Source organism: Artibeus jamaicensis, unplaced genomic scaffold, assembly GCF_021234435.1.
Source record: "Artibeus jamaicensis isolate MK-2021 breed Jamaican fruit bat unplaced genomic scaffold, CSHL_Jam_final contig_477, whole genome shotgun sequence".
In the NCBI taxonomy this organism is placed as follows: domain Eukaryota; kingdom Metazoa; phylum Chordata; class Mammalia; order Chiroptera; family Phyllostomidae; genus Artibeus; species Artibeus jamaicensis.
The window spans coordinates 3,096,834-3,113,915 of NW_026521854.1; positions in this window are offsets into that span (position 1 = coordinate 3,096,834).

Here is a 17,082-nt window from a genome sequence, read left to right on the forward strand (position 1 = left end):
ATTTTTTTGAATTCTTGTTTCTTCATCCTTTTCTGTTTGGTCATTTTTTCCTTCCTTCTGGTTCACTCCCTTGATTTGAGTCCCAGTTTCCTTTCCATTACTATTGGTTTCCTGTGCATTTCCCTTCATTTCAATTAGTTAAGCCTTCATATGTTCCTCTAATTTGTGACTAAAATCAACCAGTTCTGTGAGCATCCTGATCACCAGTGTTTTGAACTATGCATCTGAAAGTTTGGCTATTTCTTCATCGCTTAGAGTTATTGGCTCTGGGGCTTTGAGCTGTTCTTCTTGAGCCATAATGTTTTGCTCTGTTCGAGCCTGCTAGGTATGAGGAGCGGAGTCTTAGGTGTTCACCAGGGTGGGCCCACCCAGGTTGCTGGTTTGTGATGCTTTATGTGGGGGCGGGGTCAGAGAGAGACAATAGCGGTCCCCTCTGCTGCTTCTCGCCACTGGGTCCTGCTCAGTCTGTCTCAGTCTCACTGCTCACTCCTTCGCTGGTTATCTGCACATGAATTTGTGACCATGGTCCACCCTCAGTGGGTCCGCCCACTACTCCACACCTGGGATCCGCCCACGGCTGCCTGCACACCTGGGTTGCGTGCCCAGGTCGGTCCCGTGGATCTTTCCTGCCTGACCCTGCTCTGCTGCTGGCTCTGTCCCTCTTACCGGTTTGGCTGAAGGGTTCGTTGTTGTCAGACTTCCGTATAGTTCAATTTTCTGTGTTTTTGTTGCTAAAACTTTGTTGTCTTTAAACTTGGTTGTGAGAGAAGGCAGAGTGTTTCCACCTACACCTCCATCTTGGTGGAAGTCTCCAAAACCAATTTTTTAAACAAACCATCCAGAAGAAAATAAATGACAGCTATTTCAAAACCAGCAATAGAAGTATAACCTGTGCAAATCCTTCCACGTGGTTAAATGTGCTGCTACAACATCAGTGAGGGCTACGCAGGACGCATCAAAATGGGGTCAACCAATCACAGTTGTTAGATGTGGGGACTGGCCCAGCGCCTGCCCAATGCTAGAACAAACATGCCTACAGCAAACCCCGCATACAATTTATTTCTTTAGAAAAAAATCCCATAAGTGGAAATTTTCTTGTCAAAGAGTGTGAATATTGTCAAGGTTTTCGAGATACCAAATATTCTGAGATTGCCAAATACACCTCCAAAAAGGTTGCATCGATTCATGCACAAATGAGTCTCCTTCCCCAAACTGGAGCCAACTTCAGTGTTTACATTAAACAAAAAAATTGGTTGTCCACTGGCTGGGCAGAAAACAGAATCTCATAGCTTTGATGTGCCATCAGCCACAAAGCTCAATTGCCATGTGTTCAGGGGACACTTGTTTCTTCTCAGTCAGTTTACTGTTCCTGGGCTTCATTCTGTCTCCATTGAAACAGCCCTCTTTCTCTTATTGACTAGTAAGAGCTTCATACTCATGATAGTAACCATTTTTCATGTGTGTTGTTAATACTTCCTTTTTTGCTTTGCCATTTGCCTTTACATTTTATTTACTATATTTTGGTATACAGTTATTTTTATTCAAACATATTAATCTTTCTCATTTCAAATTCTGTCTCTGGTGTTCTTTTCTTCAAAATTTATATAAATTTCACCTATATTTTCCTCCAGTATTCCCTGATTTTACTTCTGAAATTTTTTCTAGTCTGAAGACTGAGATGAGACTCTGTTTTTCCCAAAGTTAGTCACTTCGTGAATAAGTCATCTTTTTCCTACCAATTTTAAAGGGGACCTTAATTATATACCAAACTGAGTCTGTTTCTGAACTTTCTTCTGTTTTAATTGATGTGTATTCTTTTGCCAGCATAATGTTAATTATTGTAATTATGGTAGATGTAATTTCTAGTATTATAGAAAGTCCTCATTATTTCTTTTCTTTCTTTGTTGAAACATCAGCTTGGTCTTACTTACATGTATACAAATTCCTCCAGAATCATTATGGCAACTCTACTTTTTTTTTTCCTTTAGTTATAACAGTATGAGCATTAATGGTTTTTCTCTTTTTTCTGTCTTCTAATTCCTTTATTATTCATTCATTTTTACCACCATCAAGAGCCTCCCATGTACCATATCTGGCTGAGGAGGAAGGGGGACACAGCAGTGAATATAAATTAAGCCACTCACAGTCAGCAATGCACAAAGATGGAACTGACAGAGGGGCCCCTGGGTGCTTAAGAGTTGTCCAGGGGTCCCCATTAGTGACTTTCCTTAAATCCAGACATAGTCTTGGCCAGGAGAAGAGAGAAAACATGTAAAGAAATACTTACCAGACTAGACAAGACATTATATATTTTTCGCTGCTCTAATCATATCACAAATAGCCAGCGTTTCAACTCCTCCAGATCCATACTGTCAGAGGCATGAAAACCTCCTGTGCAAACAGAGAGCTAGAGAAAGAGATGTAATAACATATGGGCAGGAGTAAAAGAAAGAAAACAGAATCTGAAAATTGAGAGGAATGCAAAAATACACAACATCAAGCACAGAAAGTAACCTTAGAAAAATTATCCATGGTTTTCCTTTGTGCCCTTTCATTCATTTTTTTTTAATTTCTGTAAACACAAAGGCCAATGTTTCTAAGCAGACACTGAAAATTCTCAGTCTATCCCTTTATCAAATGTGTCATGCCGAAATCTTGCATTTCAGAGGGCAGCCGGGCAGCAAGCACTCCAAGCTGGCCTCCGCTGTTGAGGGCCGCCCCTGCCGCTCTGCGCTGGGCGGGGAGTCTGCAGACTCTGCTTGGCTGCTGCCTGGCTGGGCCCTGACTCGCCGAGCTCTTTGCACATTTAAACAGCCGAATTATTAGGAGCTTCTTCCAACTATAAAGTCAAACTCTGTCTCCCAGTGTTTCCCCCACCTCACCCCGCTTGGTGCTGCCCTTCAGAGACGGCACAGGCCCTCGCTGCTCTGAAAGTGGCCCCCAGGTCCCCTTTGGTTTTCTCTCTCCCTGCCTTGCCCTTCCTGGTTCCTCAAACTAGTTCTCTTAGGACACGGTCTAGATTTCTCCACAGCCTGCTTTCTCCTCCGGAAATGCAGTTAAAATAGCCCGCATTTCTTTTGTGAAAAGTGAAACTGAAGTTCCCGTAACTCTCCAGATGCCATCTAACCTGTGCAGTGGGTTTGAAGAAGCTCACTGCTCCCTGGGCACTTTGTAAATGAACGCACCTAAGCTTCTGTTTGTGCTGGAGGTAACAGACCCTGGCCTTTGCTAGCTGGCCTTGTCACCAAAGGAACGGCTTCGGCCCTTTTCATACGAGTGAGAGGGATAAGCCTCACGGGGAAGACAATGAACTCCTAACAAAAGGCTTTGGTGAAATTTGGGAGAAGGCTTCAAAGCCAGGAATCAGGAAACAAAAGGCATTTCCATGTAAAACTCGAGAACCCTCGTAGTGGAACATGGGTGCTGTGGAAGCCTGTGCGCTCAGGAGTGACTGGCGCTGACTAGGGGGAACCCCGGTGATGTTTCCGGCCGGAGCACAAGGGAGGCCGCACCGAGGAAGGGAAGGGCCTCGGACCTACCTCCGGGCTGGCTCTGCTTGGCTTTTCCGGGCTGAGACAAAGTGGGCTTGCCTGAAAAGATGGGCTTGTAGAAAAAGGCAGGCTTTTAGAAAAAGGCAGGCTTGCAGAATTATCTATCTTAGGGTCAAGTGACTTCACTTGCCAGCTGCATTGTGTGGTGACTGCTTTTGGTGCCTGGGCTGCGAGGACAAGATGTCCTAATGCCCATCACCGCCACCCCACGAAGGTCCTACAGCGGCGAACACTGATCAGCTGCACATCTGGGTGAGTCCTTCAAGCGGGCAGTCAGGAGGGAGATAAAATCAGCTGCCTCGAGTTTCTGAGTAGAAAGAAGGTGGTGACAACATTTTTGCATGAGTTCCTCTGACCACCTGGTCTTAACTTGGCTTGCTGGCCACCTAGTGCTTCCTGTCCTGGGCCCAGGTCCCTGTGCCATGTCACGGGGGGGCGGGGGGGGGAGGGCCTGTCCACTCAGAGTGAAGACACCACTGGCCCACCGGTTCCAGGGACCTCACTCCAACACAGGCCTCTGCCTGGCAGACCGAGCATTTGACAGCCCCATGGTCACCACTTTTCAGTGTGACTTCCTGTTTCTCAGGGCTGGTCAGGGGCAGTAAGAGCTGATATTTCTGTCTTGTTTATGCCCATGTGTGTGCCAGATGGAAATTAAGACACAGGACTCCAGTTACTCTGCATCTAGGACCCTTGGTATCCTGGGATCTGAACTTCTGACGGACCCTCCCTGAAGCTTCCCTCTGATTCACAGACAGCCTAATCCTGGGGTGCCCCCCTCCGCTCACTTTTTCTCACCTTGGAGCAAGGCCCTCAGCACCCCAGCAGGCTCCCAGGTGTGGGCAGGGGTGGCAGTGACTCCTCTGTGGAGCCGTGGCCCCAGGGCACACCACAGCAGTGGGGTGGTTGAGGAAACTGGCGGCCTCCCTCCCTGAGTCCGAACGGCCCTCTCCTGCTGCCTCCAGGTGGGAAAAATCAGGCATGTGCACAAATTGGCCCTGCGTGAAATCTAGGCCTAATTACGGAGCTCTGGACCTCGGTTTTCTCTGTTACTCTAATTTCTGGTATTGACCATAGTCAGTTAGGTCAGGAACTAAACGCTGGTTTTCAGGGGAGAGTGGAGGTGGGACGAGGGGTAGGGGAAGGTGCACCCTCATTGAGCTTCTATTGGTAGAAGAGAAGCTAGGATCTCCCAGAACACAGAAATCCCTTCAACTAGTTTGTTATCAGGGGGCCCAGCCCACCTCACCTTTTTGGGGGGCATTGTTTTCTATTACTCTATCTCGTATTAAGTAAAGTCTATTTTGAGGTAAACTACATCTATCCCCTTACACAGCTATTCTTCCTGGCAAGTTAAGTCACTGAGGAAATACAAAGCAGCCTAACTTTTGTCACCGTGTAAGGCAGAGAGAAGGTGTGGAAAAAGAGGCACTCTCTCCCTGCTGCAGCCAGCAGGAAAGTAGGTCTCCCTCCTCCAAGTGCACAGCCAGGCGCAGGCCAGTGGTTCTTAAGCATAGAGGAGGGAGGAAAGATGGCAGCATACTGTGCCCTTCCTTTGCCCCAGGCTCAGCCCGGAGCCCCAGCACCCTCAGATGCGAGGGGTAGGAGTGGGGGAGAGAAACCACTCTGAGCTTCCACTTCCCTCCTCCACCCCTCCTTCCCTCCAGACTCTAAGCACTGGTCAGAGGACACAGTCCTTGCCCTGCTCCCTCATCACCCCCAGCATCCTGGAAGGTTTGGGATGTTTGCTGCACTGTTACCTTGCACTGTTAATTGTTTATTTCTATGCGGACACACCTTGGAGATATTACAGGTTTGGCTCCAGGCCACCACAGTAAACTGAGTATCACGATAAAGCGAGTCATAATCTTTAAAAAAAAAGATTTTATTAATTTATTTTTAGAGCGAGGGAAAGGGAAGGAGAAAGGAAGAGAAACATCTATTGGTTGTCCCTGGCCCAAAACCCAGCACTTTGTCCCAACCAGCAATCAAACCAACAACTCCTCAGTTTCTAGGACACCCAACTCACTGAGCCACACCAGCCAGGGCATGAATCGTAATCTTGCTGGTGGAGGATCTTGACTTCCATTTGCCCAAACCCACAACATCTGTGAAGTGCAGTAAAGCAAAGCGCGATAAAACAAGGTCTGCTTGTATCTTATCTCCCAAAGTCAGTGGTGTCTGTCACGAGTCATCCTTGTGCTCCAGATGAAAACTAAGTTCTTAGATGAATAAACAAACCTCTGAGGTTCCTGCAGAGGAGCTGGGCCCTAAGGGGATGTTTCCAAGCACTGGCAACACTGGGGAAGGTTTGGGGAAGCTGCAATCAAGGGTTGGGTTAGTTTCTCTGTTCTACTCTGAACACTTACACCCTGGGTTGGAATAGTCCTGCAAAGGACATTTGTGAACTGTCCAATGATTAAATAATGTTTCAGTATGGCAAATTCCAGGCAAACACGTATATCCACCTCCCTCCTTCAACAAATCCAATTCAGGGCTGATTTAGTATCATTGATACTCCACTCGTTTATTACATACAGCCCCCTGCCACAACCATGGTAATTTCGAGGCAAACAAAACATATCATGTCATCTTGTTTCTAAATATATGTGTGTCTCTGAAAGAGAAGACTCTTGGTTTTAATAACCACCCATGTGCCATTATCAAAGCGCTCCATCTTTGGGGCTGATGAGCTCCTTTTAGACAAGCCTCGGTCCAGCCCCTATTAGCATCACACGGGAAGTCAGGATGTCCTGGGAGTACTGAAATTCTGCTTCAGGCCCACCCGCACTCTCCTGCCTTTTCCCTGGGGGCAGCGGGCCCAGCGGGCTTCCTTGCACACAAAAGGCTTGCAAGCCGGACTGGTTTGAGATTCCAGCTCCCTCATGACCTGGCTCTGTGGCCTTGAGCAACATACCTAACCTCTGTGTGCCTCTCAGTTCTCTGGTCTAAAAGCTGAGGCAATTAATACCTCATACCTCATAGAGTGGTTCTAAGGATTAAATGTGATAAAAATAAAACAAAGCTCTTGAAACAGTACCTAGCACCTAGGAAGTACCGTGCGTTTACTTTTTCCTTTTAATCATTCTTTGCTTAGTACATGCATCATTTCCATGGACACCGACTATTCCCTGAATTAAGTGACAAATACCAAAAACCCTTCAGACATACAGAGCAGCGTGGGTATTTCTCAAAGCACTTCCACGTGCGTTAGCAGGTGCGGTCTTGCCATCGTCTGCGAGGGCACCAGGCCGAAATCTGGGCAGCGCCATGTGTGGAGGTGGTTCCGATTGGCCCTCCTCACGTTGGGAAGGGCCTGGAGCCAAACCAAAATCCTAACAGCTGGGAGTTGGTGAAGCCAGACATAGCGCATCTGTGTGTTCTGTCATCATAGGTAAGGCAGAGAACACTTAACAATGCAGAAAGCATCCATGCCAAGTTAAGTGACAGAGGAAAGTTACCAAAAAGTAATTAAATATAAACCTACTGTGCTTTTTTCCTCTTGTGATATATTAATACTCATTACAAAGACTAGAAAGGTAACATCAGAATATTAATGTTCATGATTTCTCAGTGAAGCAATAAAAAGTCATTTTCTTTTCTTTCTGGTTGGAATTTCTGAGTGCTACCTAATGAACATGTATTACATTTATGGTAATGAAAGATTATTGTGTTAATAACCTGACAGTATGGAATTTTGTCAGAAAACTAAAAGTGGATCTGACTTCTGACCTGGCAATTCCACTGCTGGGATTATATCCTAAGAACCCTGAAACACCAATCCAAAAGAACCTATGTACCCCAATGTTCATAGCAGCACAATTTACAACAGCCAAGTGCTGGAAGCAACCTAAATGCCCATCAGTAAATGAATGGATCAAAAAACTATAGTACATTTACAAAATGGAATTCTATGAAGCAGAAAGAAGGAGCTCCTACCCTTTGCAACAGCATGGATGGAACTGGAGAGCATCATGCTAAGCAAAATAAGCCAGGCAGTAAGGGATAAATACCACATTATCTCACCTTTAAATGGAACCTAATCAAGAAAACAAACAAGCAAACAAATATAACCAGCGACATTGAAATTAAGAACAATCTGACAGTAACCAGAGTGAAAGTGGGAGGGGATAATGGGGGGTTAGTAACAACTATAAAGGACACATGGACAGAACTGGGGGGTGTGGGGGTAGAAGCAGGGAAGGGAGGTGGGGAATAGCTGGTGTGGGAGGGGAATGGTGGGGGTAAATGTAGACAATTATACTTGAACAACAACAAATAATTTTAAAAGAAAAAAACAGGATTGTATGCATAATTGTATATGTGGGGTGATTCAGTTACGTAAAAGATATGTGAAAACAGCAAGATGTTAATGGGACAGTTGAGGGTGATTTTTTCTTTATATTTTTCAGGCTTTTCCAGATTTCCTACTCTGAGAGCAATACATTGTTTTTAGAAAGATGGTTCAGCTGGGGAAATTGAGGCACAGGCCGGCAGGCAGGCTCTCCGGTTCCATGAGCATCCTGCCCAGACTAGAGCAGGTGTAGTCAGTCCTCCCTAGAGATGCCCTTTGGGGTTCATCCACCACCTGTGACTTAAGGCTCAAGGCTGTGCCTGTCGCATAATTTGAGAATGCAGCCTCTGAGCCTCTCCTCTCATTCCTGACCAAAGGACAGTGAGAAGAAGCTACTGGAGGAGAGAAGAAACTGGCCACAGGGCCCCACGTGGGTCTGGGACCAGGGTGAGGATGCTCGGCACCTGGCCAGCGGTAGGGGCAGGGAGCCTGGGCCTCAGCTGGGCCACACTGCAGCTGGGCCTCCACAGATTCCAAGGCACCCGCCATCTGCCCACGCCAGATGCAGGCTGTCAGGGAGGAGGCGGCCCTGCAGGCAGATGTGTCTGCAAGTGACAGCAGGCAGCCCACCCAGCCCAGATATTTGGGGCTTCCCTGATCTACTTCCACAACAAGTGCATCTGGAACAAAACCAAGTAGAGACAGGGATCAGAAAAGTTAAAGGAGAATGAAAGACAAAGTATTTCCCAGATAAAGTGGTTGGACTTGATGGTGGCAGCAGGCAAGGTAGTATGGTCTCATGGGCAAAACTGGGGTTCAGAAGCCAAGGAGTTTCTGCTTCACTCACTGCTTAGACCGTACGATCCAAAGCACCCACAGTCCCTTCCCAGGCAGTGCCCCTTCTGCGAGAGGCAAGTGTCACTACGAGGGGAAGAAGGTTTCCGCACTCCTGGGAGGGGGCTCACTGGTGCACGTCTGCCCAACACCCACGGGGAGGGTGCCCGGCACGTCCTTCCCGCACAGGCCTGTCAGGAGCCTGCTGTCAGGGCAGACTCACGGGCGAGGAGACAGCGCCCAGGCAGGTGCTGTGACACGGGCTCCCGGCCTGGCCTTGCTGGGTGTGTGAGAGTGCAGGCCGGGACTGGTTCCATGCAGTCCACTCTGGAGAGCTCAGTGGCCCACGGCCACCCTCCAATAGGCCCATGCTGCCCAGGAGGACATTCATATACTTTTCCATTGGCGTTGGAGTCAAGCAAATTTTGGGGATTTTTTTCCCCAGGTGGAACAGAAGCAAAACAAAAATATTAGTGGCCTATGGCCATTGAAAATGTACCTATAGCCCTGGCAGCTCTAGAGATGCCCCCAGTCTGTTTGAAGGAAGTTACTTACCTGACTTTGGACAAAGGGGAGTCTCTAGCAGTGATTTCAAGACAAGAACGTGGAAAGAGCATCGGTGAGGATTTGGATAGTTGGAAAGAATCATTCTCCTTGCCCACTAGCTTTCTGAGGTTACTTCATGGGTTGTTATCATTGTGTAGTCTCACCAGACCCTCCCACTGGCCTCCATCCAGCTTTGCAGACCGATTCAGCTTTAGGGGTACCCTCGGGGCCCAGGACTGGGCAAGGTGTGGAGGAGGGTACAACAGAAGAACAGGACTTGGTCCTGGTGGCCCCAACCCAGAGGCGTGATAAAAGCCACACCGTGAGCTGACCCTGACCAGGGGGTGGTCCTCTGTCTCAGACTGTAGGAGATACAGGGCGACCGACCACCCAGTGCCAGGCCTGGGCCCTCTGGGTATACATTAATGTCCTCCTCCAAGCAACACCAGCTGGGCCTTTTCCAAATGTACCTGGCAACGCTTACATACGTCCTACCCCAAGGATAGCATAGGGCAGAGTAGCTACTGGGATCCAAAATCCACAACAACAGCATGCAAGCTACTTCTGCCAGGGTGCCAAGGCAGGCCTCACCCCCTCCTGTCATGTGCTGGGTGCAGTCTTGTAACTGGCAGTATTTTTTTCTCTCTCTCAAAGGTCTGGTTCAAGCCTTATACCTTCTACTCCTCAGCCAGGTCTCCAACTGCTCTCCCGATTCCTAGTCAGCATGGTTAGACTAGAACTGGTTAATTACTCATATTCTGTGTTTCATACTTACGTTTCTATTGTAGCCCAGAGGGTGTAAGAGGTGACACTTTTTTGAGTCTCCCAGCTGACAGTCCTGCCACCAAGGAAAGATTGGTGAACACCATTCTAAGTATGTGGCGATTCTCCACGGTCTGTCACTTAACTGCCTGTTAACTGAGCCCTCGGATCACCTGCTCAGCTGCTTCTGAAATACCTAATGAGGGCCGTGGTGTGCACCACCACCCATGCCAGCTAGGTATCTGTGTTATACTACTCAAGCCCATGTTCATGGGTGAGGGTGTTAGATAGGTGGAGGGTCTCAAGGTCTGGATGCTTCTTGCTAAATGTTAAAATGCAGCATGGTGTTTTGCAGATGCAGCTGTTAACCAGGATGAGCTTGACAGGAACCCAACAGGATCAAGTGCAGCCAACTGCAAAGAAGAAATCAATACGTAATTAACCAAATGGCGTACATGAGTAATGTCTAAGCCTCCCTTCCAGGAGGCATTGCTGTGGGTGTGAATCTTCTGTCTCCTTTACTTGCTACAAGTAAATAAAACTACCTAACAACAGCCAGCGTCTTTCTTGAATAGCACACCCCAAGTAGAGAACCCCTTGAGTTTGGTAATGAAAAGATTATAATTAAAACAGTCATTATTACAAATAGTAATTTGCATAGTCAGTGATAATTCCAGCCAGACAATGCATGAGATAAATATCATCTTTGTGAGTAACAATTATACAAAAAACAGAAACACATCCAAGATATATCACAAGGCTGAAATCCACATGCTAACTTCTTCTGGGAGAATAATAAGCAAGCCATGAATTTTCTGTCTACTTACACATCTGGTCCCCAAACTAAAGGGTCAATGTGTTTGTCTTACTATACTATTTAGAATGATAAGCTATGTGTATCGTGCATATGAAGCTGAAAAATTACATTGCATGCCAAAAAGATACATTTCTATGTAAACCCTTTCATCCAAGACAGAAATATATAACTGAACAAGAACTGAACAAATAATGATTCACCAGAATAGGAGTGAACTCAAAAGTAACGTGTGAATTCCTTCCCCCTCGCCAAGTGGACAGTCTCTGTGTTCCAAGTACTAAGTGTGCTTCCTTCTTAGATCCGCTGCGGGGCAGTCAGTCCGATTGGTAGAAGTCTGAAACAGAGACTTTAAAATTTACTTGCAGATACATAAACGAAAGCTCCATATCCCCAACATAACATTAGGTCTTGGCATACCTGGCCTAAGTATAGTTTGGATTTATTAGTAACTTACAATGACTTTAAAACCAAATGTACAGGAGCCAACCAAACAAAGCAACCACGGCTTTTGTTTACAGTGACTAACTGTAGAGAATTGACACGTGAGAGGATGCATTTTAAGTGCTTCAATTTATTTTTTTAAGTAGGCAAATAATACTTGTGTTGTTTCCTGTGGCTGGTCTAACTAATTACCCCAAATTGGTGGCTTAAAATAACACACATTTATTCTCTTTAACTGGAGCTACAGAGGCCAGAAGTCTGAAATCAGTCTTACTGGGCAAAGTCAAGGTGTCCAGGCCAGGAAGAGTACTGCAAGCTTTTGGGGGCGTTTTTCCTTGCCTTTGGCAGCTTCTGTAGGTAACCTGTATTCCTTTGTCTCCCACCCCCTGCATCCCATCACCGCACCCTCCTCTTCCATCCCTCCCATATCCTATCTCCTCCTCCATTTGTTGCCTCCTTCTTGACAGGCCCTTGTATTTAGGGTGCACCTGGTTAATCCAGGCTAATCTCCCCATCTCAGGCTCCTTCGGTTACCATACCTGCAAGTCCCTGTTACCATATAAGGTTACGCTGCCAGGTCCCAGGATTGGGACAGGGGTATCTTTGGCAGGGAGGTATTACTCAGCTTCCTGAACTACTCATCTAATCTTCTCTCCAGGTGCCTTCCTTTAGAGATGGAGAAAGATAAAACTCCAGACTGTGGGGCCACAATCACAGTCTTGAGTCGTGGTGGAGGCCAGTGCTGGGTTGGTAGCGAGGAGCCCAAGTTTGAGTCACCTCTGCCACTGCCGTGGTAGGGTAGCTGGGGAACAGTCTGCCGTGCTTTGAAATCCTGGTTCTGACTTATTAACCAAGTGCCTCTGAGCAAACCGCTGAGCTCACCTGGGGAGCAGCTGCCCTCCAAGGCCGGATCCCCAAGATGAAGTGACTGACTGGCTGCGAGTGGAGCCCACGGCAGGGGCGGTGTTGGGAACCAGCTGCTGAACCCTGCCTGCCCTCCCCACCCCAGCCCCCACAGACCAAATGACACCTGGGGGGGGGGTATTTCTAAAAGTTAAAATGATATCACAAATATAAATTCATATCACAATCACAGACAAGGTCATTCAGCCCATCCTTTGACCATTTTCCTCCTAAACTGAGAGCCAAGTTTAGGCCGTAGAAAGCAATGTCTCCTCAGTCTTTGTGTGGGGGGGGGTAAGTGAAGTTCACATATAGCGCAGTTTTGGATATAAAGGGTGCAAAGGGGGGAACAAAAAAAGAAAGAAATGAAACAGGAGAGAATATGGGCTTGTGGGGTTTAACAAATCAAGAAGGGTTATCAGAACCCACCCTGCCCCTGCCCCAGGGGTCCCGGTGCAGGAGGTTCAGCGAGGCCAGTCCTTGGAGCTTCAGGGTCCCTTCAGAGTCAGACGTTACGAAGAGCATCCCATCTGGCTCTGATGACAAACAAACAGTAAGTACATACGCATCACGATAATGTTTGTGCAGTGTCGTGTAGGTGGCACTGTGCCTTATGAACTTCAGGTGGCATCATAACCGACTGTCAGGAGCCAACTCACACAGTCTGCACCCAACTCCAACACGTGCATGCCTCTGGAGCACCATGGAAATGCAGGTGACTGAGAAAGGAATTTGCAACCAAATTACGCAAACTGGCCACTTAGATCTCCCAGCCTCACTTTTTCCCAAAGCACCCATGCAAACATTTCCTTCTGCAGGACGCCTCAAGCTATGTGCCTTCTTGCCCAGCTGCCTGGAAGGCGAGGCATCCTGCCAGATGAGTCAGTCCCTCCTCTCCAAACCTCCAGGTGTCTCCTTTCAGTCAGTCCTGCAAACTCAAACGCAGGTTCTTGCTTGTTTCTAAGGAACATGGCTTCGAAACAGCTCTGTGGTCAGGATCAGAGGCATCCAACTCATTCTTCCTGGAGCCCTGAGACTAAGGCAAACCCCCAGCTCCCAGGACGAAGCTCCAAAGGGCTGAGAAGCAGAGGACTGCCTCCCCTCCTGCTGGGCCCCACCGGGCTCATTCCTGGGTCAGTCCTGTTCTCAGGAACAGATCAATGTTCTCCTGAGGGTCAGATCTCTTGGTTTGCTTTTCTGGTTTTGCTCCAGCTGTTTCCTGGTATGGTCCTAATCCCCACCTTCTCATTAAGTAGGGTATGTGACTGATTACAAATAACTATTTATGCTTACACCCCTCAATCTTCAGGTAAGGAAGCTGAGACCCAGAAAAGGGAAGTGACTTGGCAGAGGTAACACAGGTTGTTATGTATGAAGGTCTGTGTGTCTTTGTTTCCTCAGCTAGTTCCTCAGCAACTCAGGTGCCCCAGAGGAAGACACTTGTTGATCAGGAGGACTGACGAATGGCACACGGGACTGGAGGGTCTGGGCTGGGGAGAATATGTCAGGCATTCTAGACTGTGAAGCAGGTGTGGGTGGGGGCCCTGGGCAGCTACTTACCAGCTGGCCACATGGGACTAGTTTCTTGACTTCTCTGAGCCTCCCCTTCTTCAGCTATAGGATGGGGCTGACGGTACCTACTCCCTCTGGCTGAAGGAATTCATAAGATTTAATAAGCCTGATCTGCTCAGTAGACACCAGCTTCTTTTTGTTGTAATTATTATTGTAATTAGGTGGAGCAAGCACAGGGCGACCAGGGAAGGCAGGGAAACAACGAAAATGTAATGGAAAGATGTGGTAAACCAGGAAAACCAGTCCCTCGCTGGTGCTCCGGTGGCTGGGGTCACGGAAGGACTGGAGGAAGCGCCAGTGGGTCTGGCGGAGAAGGGGAGGAGCACAGGGAAATGAAGTGCCCCTGGTTCTCATGTGGAAGACCTTTGGCTCAAACACCTGCAATTAGCCTGGGAGCCCCACCCTGTCCCCAAAGCAGGCAGGGTTGCCCCTCCTCGCTTCCACTCCCATCTGCAGTGGGGGTGCCACTTTTAAACACCTCTGTCTCACTGCTCAGCGTTCTTGCTGAGCAGGGTTCACCTGGGAACAGAGGGGCGCAGGTCAGGGGCCACACTCATTGTAAGTTCCCTCCTAAAAGGGGAACTTCCCTGGCAGCTGACTCCTTCGGTGGAAGCTAAGGGTTGCCCACATGCCACTTCAGCAGAATTCCCTTCTCACCCTGCGAGAACATAGTAGCAGAGTGGTTGGTTGCAAGGAAATCATTGAGGAAATTTCATCTCTGGGCACAAAATTTAGGTGAAAAAACCTAGGTTAAGCTCCCTGGTGGCCCTGGCCAACATGGGTGCAGTTCTTCCCAAAGTGGGGCTCTCTCCCAGGTGTCAGTCCTGTGACCAATCACAGTGGGATTGCCTTCTCAGTAAACCTCCGATTATCCCTGGGAGAGTATGAGCTGATGTTGAAGCAGAGGCAATGACCAAACCAGACAGATCTGCGCTTTTAATGGAGGTGAGGTGAAGAGGGACAGCCCAGAGCAAGGGCTGGGCATTTGTTCAGCTGAGCCCAGACTTTGTTGGCTCAGACCCTGGGCTGGAGACAGTCAATGGGACTTGCCTTTTCCTAGCTGTGTGATCTCGAGGAAGCAGCTTAATCTCTCAAAATCTCAGCTCTCTGATGGCGAAATGAGGATAACCATACCTGTCTCGTAAGCTGTGTGCAGACCTTAAATTGTGAGGAGTCACTGAAATACCCTAACAGGACAGGTGTGCTGTGGGAACTCAGTAAGCTATTGCCCTGCTATTGTGAACATTAATAAACAGAAACCTCATCTAAAATGGAGTCAGAAAGCTAAGGGAACTCTCACACGTGAGTCCCTCAACCCACACTATGACCTCAGCCAGAAATTGTGCACCTGGCACCCCCGAGGGAAATGACAGTAATTCAGTACCTCAGCGAGGGAAAGAAAAGATTCCTCCTTGCCCAAGACAACTCAGACAATGGGAGACTGCCATAACTCACCCAGTGAAAAGTCACTATACTTGCAATGCTCACTTCGCTCCCGTGCCTCTTCCTTTACAACAGCCCCTCCCACGTCCATGAAAGACCTCCCTCTCCTTTGCTTCTCTGGACTTGCTCACGGTTCACCATTGGACCATGTGTCCCGAACTGCAGTTCTCTATTGTTCCCAAATAAGCCCATTTTGCGGGAGAAATATTTGGCTGTCTTTTTGTTTAAGGCCAGCATTATCAGAAGTACCCCAAGGAGAAGAAGAAGGGGACACTAATAGAACAAGGGGATTTCCCTTTTTCTCTTCTTGGAGTATAATTGACAAACAATATCTTATTAGCTTCAGGTTTACATCACAGTGACTTGATATTTATATACGTTACAAAATGATCCCCATCATAAGTCTAGTTACCACCTGTCAGCACATGAAGTTATTACAATGTTATTGACTATAATCTCTATGTTGTACATTACATCCCCGTGACATTATTTTATAACTGGAAGTTTCTACCTCTTAATCCTCTTCACCTATTTTTCCTGCTCTCCAACTCCTAGTTGCCTCTAGCAACTACCAGTTTGCTTCTTATCTATGAGTCTGTTTCCGTTTTGTTTTGTTTTGTTTTGTTTTGTTTTGTTTTGTTTCAGTGGGGGGGTCGTTTTGTTTTGTAGATTCCACATGCAAGTGAAATCATACAGTATTTGTCTTTCTCTGTTTGACTTATTTCACTTACATAATACCCTTTAGGTCCAGCCTTGTTGTCGCAAATGGCAAGATTTCATTCTTTTTATTGCTGAGTAATACTCCATTGTATTTACACACTACATCTTTATCCATTCATCTATCAATGGGCACTTGCATTGCTTCCATATCTTGGTGACCATAAATAATGCCGCAATGAACATAGGGGTGTTATATGTTCTTCTGAGTTAGTGTTTTTGTTTTCTTCAGATATATACCCAGGAGTGGAATCCTGGATTGTAGGGTAGCTCTATTTTTAATGTTTTGAGGAACCTCCATACTGTTTTCCACAGTAGCTGACCAACTTACAATCTCACCAACAGTGTACAGGAGTTCCCTTTTCTCCACATCCACACCAACACTAGAACAAGGGGATTTTTCCGGTTGGGGTAGCCTGAGGAAGAATGAGTGGGTGGAAGGCCTCCTCCCTTCTATGTGGGGATTTCAAGCAACCAAGGAAGAGACCTACATCCAGGGCTGGACTTCTGGGACCTAGGCTGCATCCGGCTGGGTGGGAATGTGTTCCATCTGACAGTGAGTAACTGGGACTGGGAGGCCCCTGCTGTGGGGGTGGGGCCTCTGGTGCCCTTGAATGAGGATAGTGGTTTATCAGCCTGGTCCCCACCCAACCCCAAAAGTCTCCCCAGAAGAGATAGGCTCAACTCATCAGTCTCCCTCCCATGCAGCAGGTATTTTTTAGTTTGAGATAACCGTACATTTTTTCTGTTTACATAAGTAATAAATGCTTATATTTGAAAAGTATAGAAAAATCAAAATAACATTTACGATTACCCCGAGTCTCACTACCCAAAATAATTTTAGTGCATTATTTTTTGTTTTTTTAGTAATATAGTTGTAATCAAAATATAATTTTATTCTCCTTTCTTGCTTAACATTTATTCATAAGCTTTTGTTATTAGACTTTATATACACAATTTTAAAAGTCCACCTTTGATTGTAATTAGATGATGCATTTTTATGTAATGTTTCTTGCTTGTTAACACTGTTCCAACTTTACAGTAATACAAATTGCATCACATTAATATCTCTGTATGCAGTGTATTCTATAATTCAAATTACCTATCTAATTAAATCCCTAAAGTGGAACTCATACAGTTAAAGGCATGAACATTTACAAAGTGACTTATACATGTACTAGGCACCTCAAAATGTTTTCCAG